The sequence below is a fragment of the Stigmatopora nigra genome, chromosome 8 (genome assembly GCF_051989575.1).
Source record: "Stigmatopora nigra isolate UIUO_SnigA chromosome 8, RoL_Snig_1.1, whole genome shotgun sequence".
Classification (NCBI taxonomy): Eukaryota; Metazoa; Chordata; class Actinopteri; order Syngnathiformes; family Syngnathidae; genus Stigmatopora; species Stigmatopora nigra.
Genome location: NC_135515.1, coordinates 8,524,388 through 8,529,383, shown reverse-complemented (window position 1 = coordinate 8,529,383; position 4,996 = coordinate 8,524,388). Strand labels below are relative to the sequence as shown.

The 4,996-nt window shown below is 35.7% G+C and overlaps 2 long non-coding RNA genes across 2 annotated transcripts; one reads left to right on the top strand and one right to left on the bottom strand.

Annotated features, from left to right (window-relative positions):
* Window positions 1–1,477: 1,477 nt before the first annotated feature.
* On the top strand, window positions 1,478–1,877 carry LOC144200751 (uncharacterized). The gene is made up of 2 exons (XR_013327188.1): window positions 1,478–1,634; window positions 1,689–1,877. It is a non-coding gene; the product is annotated as an uncharacterized LOC144200751 (long non-coding RNA).
* A 957-nt stretch (window positions 1,878–2,834) lies between these two features.
* LOC144200729 (uncharacterized) lies at window positions 2,835–4,430 on the bottom strand. The gene is made up of 3 exons (XR_013327184.1): window positions 4,316–4,430; window positions 3,022–3,094; window positions 2,835–2,935 (listed from the first exon to the last, which is right to left on the bottom strand). It is a non-coding gene; the product is annotated as an uncharacterized LOC144200729 (long non-coding RNA).
* Between the last annotated feature and the right edge of the window lie 566 nt (window positions 4,431–4,996).

The following is a 4,996-nucleotide window of genomic DNA, read 5'->3' as shown; positions in this document are numbered from 1 at the left end:
AGTGAGTCACTTTTAAATAGTTCCGATTTTCTCTATCAGTGTAATATTTAAAAGCCAGCGTTTAGTGTTCAGGGCTTTGCGCAATTGTCTTGATTTTCATCATGATACATTCAATTTTTTTCAAATAACAAAAAACGGTGGGTAAGTCAACCACACAAATGTCATCAGTGGATGTGTAAGGAATAAACAGTAATCCCTCGACTATCGCGGTTAATGTAGACCAGACATGGCTGTGATAAATGATAAACCGATAAGTAGGCTCATCCCTATTGAAGTAAATAAAAAAAATACTGTATTGGCAAGTAAAGGAGTAACTTCTGCTTGTGAGTTTCTATGTGGCTTTTCACATCTTTCTGAATTAACAAAAAAAATCTGCCATGTAGTGGAACTGAACATAAATAAATTATGAACTTTCAGACCCTTACCTTTTTTAAAGACCTCAGGGCTTGGACCTTTTTTCATAATAGTTTTAAATGTAGTTTTGACAAAACAGATTTATTTAACAATAGTACAGGTGTATTTTTTTTCTCATTTAAACATAAGAAAAACAAACTCTTTGTATATTTATTTTTTTAAGAATGAGTGGATTTGAAAAAATTGACTGAAAACTTGAGGTAAAAGTAGGATTTATTTTAATGTTGTAGGCCCCTGTCCAGTGTTTTCAAATTTCCCACCATGTGTTCAAGATCCTGATATAGTTTCATGGAGGAAAATGGACTGATCGTTTTTTAGTCTTTACAGCCTTTTGATGTTTCATAGGAAAAAAAAGCTAAATGTAGGAGGTAGTTTTGTCAAATTTTGATGTTCGACGCTAGTCTGTACTTTAATCTATTGTGCCTTCACTCCATTTTTGGTTTCCTGCCTATGTCGAGATTGGTTCTGCCAGAGCCTATCTCGACATAGGCAGGAAACCTGCTCCTGTTGGCTGAAAAACATTTCCAAGGTCTTACCTTTTTATTTTGGAAAAAACTTGGTTTGTTCTGCCTGAGCATATGTACGAGTTTTTTTCAAAATGAAAGGTAAGACCTTGTGAATGTTTTTATTTTTCAGAATTCCACCCAAGGGGGACCAGGTTGCATGCCTGAGCCTATCTTTACATAGGCAGGAAACCTGAAAAACAAAAAAAAAACATTTCCAAGGTCTTTCCTTTTATTTTGAGAAAACTCATATTGTTCTGCCTGAGCATATCTAAGTTTTTTCAAAATAAAAGGTAAGACCTTGTGCATGTTTTTTTTATTTTTCAGAATTCCACCCAAGGGGGACTAGGTTTCATGACAAAAGGTGAGCCCTTCCATCTGACTCTATATTGACCTACTTTTTTTGTTTTTCAGAATCCACCAGAGGGGGCCTGTTTTCTGCCAATGAACAGATAGGCTCAGACACCTTGATTTTTCAAAATAAAAGGTAAGCCCTTCCCATTGTTTTTTGAACTAACTGTACTAACCCCCCCTTTTTCAGTTTTCGAATCTTCTCCACCCCCTGGTGGAGAAGATTCGAATTTTTACGATGCTGGACCACCAACGGGAACCAATCTACAAACTTTTTCAAAATAAAAGCTGAGGCTTTTATTTTCTGGATTTCCTGCTGGTGACAAGAGGAACTACATCATCTTTTAAAGTTTTTCAAAATAAAAGGTGAGCCCTTCTCATTATTTTTTGAACTAACTGTACTAACCCCCCCTTTTTCAGTTTTCGAATCTTCTCCACCAGGGGGTGGAGAAGATTCGATTTTTTACGATGCTGGACCACCAACGGGAACCAATCTACAAACTTTTTCAAAATAAAAGCTGATTTCCTGTTTTTCCAGATTTCCTGCTGGTGACTAGAGGAATTACTTCATCTTATTCAAGTTTTTCAAAATAAAAGCTTTTAAATGTATGCATGTGTTTTGTCTTTAACAAAAGATGCAAGTCACAATCAAAGTTTAAACATTTTATTTACAAGTAAACATTTTAATATCACATTGAAATGTTACATTTGAAAAAAACACTTGGAAAATAAAATTTGGAGAAAGGGGGATAAACACTTAGAAAAAAAAAATTGGGGGAATGAACACTTAGAAAATTTTTTTTGGAGAAAGCAGGGGGAATAAACACTTAGAAAAAAATTTTGGAGAACGCAGGGGGAATAAACACTTAGAAAAAAAAATTGGGGGAATGAACACTTAGAAAAATTTTTTTGGAGAAAGCAGGGGGAATAAACACTTAGAAATTTTTTTTGGGAAAAAGCAGGGGGGATAAATACTTAGACAAAAAAAATTGGAAAAAGCAGGGGGATAAACATTTAGATAAAATTAAATGGGGATAAACAGAAAATAAAATTTGGAAAAAGCAGGGGGATAAACACTTAGATACAATTAAATATAAATGAGGACAAACACTTAGATTTTTTTTTTGGAAAAAGTAGGGGGATAAAATTAAATGGGGATAAACACTTGGAAAAAGCAGGGGGGATAAATACATTAAATTAAATATAAATGAGGATAAACACTTAGAAAATTTAAAAAAAAGCAGGGGGGATAAATACTTAGAATTTTTTTTTTGGAAAAAGCTGGGGGGATAAACACTTAGACAACAAAATTTGGAAAAAGCAGGGGGATAAACACTTAGATAAAATTAAATATAAATGAGGATAAACACTTAGAATTTTTTTTGGGGAAAAAGCAGGGGGATAAACATTTAGATAAATTAAATGGGGATAAACACTTAAAAATAACATTTAGGAAAAAACTGGGGGATTAACACTTGGAATTCTTGCTCCAACATTAAATGACAACCTTCTTACCTTAAAGATCTAGTCAAAAAGCTGTGGAAATGAATGGCCAGTGAAATGTCATCATGATTTAGGCTTTTATTGAATTTGGATTTTCAGAAATACAGACACTCCATATGATGCAAGAGAGACATCTTCAAGTGGGCAACCAAGATACCTCAGGCCTGTTGCGTGCAAGAAAAATAGCAAAAGTTAGAATATACAGAGACTGGAGATTCAACTTTTTTTTTTTGGTGGGGGTAAATTTTACCTTGATCAGTCCCAGTCTCCCCCTTCTGTAACCTCAGGAGTGATCTAGGCACACAGAAAGCTGCATCTTGGTGCTAAACAGAGAAAAGTTGCACACAAAAAAAGCACAAGTTAGCATATATACAGCCTGGAGATTCAACAGGTAGGCTTAGTTTTTTTTTTTTTTAATGGGAAGTAGTTTCGTCTTGATGCTTAACAGTGAAAACTTGATTTATCAAGGCATTTGGGGGTTGCCAACCAATTACAGCATAGAGAAATCTTACAAGAATTTTAATAAACCATCAAGATAAAGAATGAAAATAAGTTAGCGAGTGCTATTTCCCCTTTTCCAGACAAGGCGATTAAATATGCAGACAGATGTTAACGGCTAGGACAATGGTGTCAAACTCGGGTTGGTTCGCAGGCCACAATAAGGTCAACTTGATTTCACGTTTTATAGATCTAAAACAATTGTTTGAGCTTTTTTTCTTTATGAGGGAAAATATCTTGTAATAATTTGTTTCTCATTTCAAAAGGAAACAATATTTGGGGGGAAATGTTCAATATTAGCGTGGAAAACTATTTAAAATACATTTATTTTTAGATTTTACTATATGCTTTTTTTAAACATAAAAACACAAAAAGTAAAAAATTGATTAAAAATACAATTATTGATTTTAAAAAGGGGAAGATGAGGTAATATAATGTACATGAATGATCTTCATTTAAATTTGATCCTAACAGAAAGTCAGCACTCATGATTTACTTTCTCAGGCCGCACAAAATGACAGTGGGCCAGATTTGGCCCCCGGGCCGCTACTTTGACACCAGTGAGCTAGGAGAAAGTTGGCTTCAATTTTGTATACATGATTTTTTTTTTATAAAACAGAACAATTACAAATCGGGAAAGGGTGTTTAGCACTCAGAATGAAAACGATTAAATACAAAACAACAGGAACTAAGTCGTGCCCCTGGATATCATTCTAGAGTGAACACTTACCCAGGAAACTGTCGCTTGATGTCGTGCATTGTTTGATTCAATTTATAGTCTTGCTACACGACTTAATAATGGAGAGAAAACGGAGAACATGCTTTTTAAGTCGAATCGTGACGCTAACACTAACGCTGACTAGTAACATGTGGTACAAAGCCGGCCGGTCGAGAAAAGAAGCCCATACTTTAAACTGCCAACTTTGTGTTAAACCTGGCATTAAACGAAGAGATTTTTTGGCGTTTGGGGCTCAAATAATTGCTGAAAAATCTCCCGATCGCATGATAAAAACGCATTTAAGCCAGTGAATTGCTCGATTCCTTACCTCCTCGTTGGCGTGCGCGTCCACCGTCGAGCGTGGGAAAAGCGTTAAAAGGAAGCGTTACTGCGCATGCACCTAATTAACTCCGCAGCTGTCGACAATAGGCGTAACCACGCCCATATTGTCCCGTCACATTGAATTGTGGAAAAGATGATGAGTTGCTTACCGCGCTCCTAAGAGGTGCTTTGTCCTCCCAACCCGTCTATGTTTAGAAGATGACAAAGAATAGTCTTGAGTTGTGTGGTCTTGATTCTATAAAACAGCATAACTGTCAACTTGTACGTTGTATATGTTTTTTTTTACCATTTCAAATCATGTACGCCGTACACCGACTTTTGTACGGGGAGAAAAATAAAATAAAAAAAAATCGCCAATATTTATGAAAACCGATATCAACAAGACAGTTTTGGCTAAAATCCAGATAGTCTCGTAGGCTGGTAGCCAACGACGCAACTGTCATTGATCGTTACTATTGTCACGGTATACCAGCAAAAAATATCCCCAATCGTATGTATTTTTTGGCGGTGCGTATTTTTTAGGATGACATGCGCGTGCGTAGATATACATAGAGTAAATATCGTGGAAGCAAGCATGGAGGAGCCACATAGTAAAAAACGAGTTACCGCGAGTAAATATGCGTCGTACGGTGTTTGTACGGTATATTGGGGGTTTGTACGGGGAATC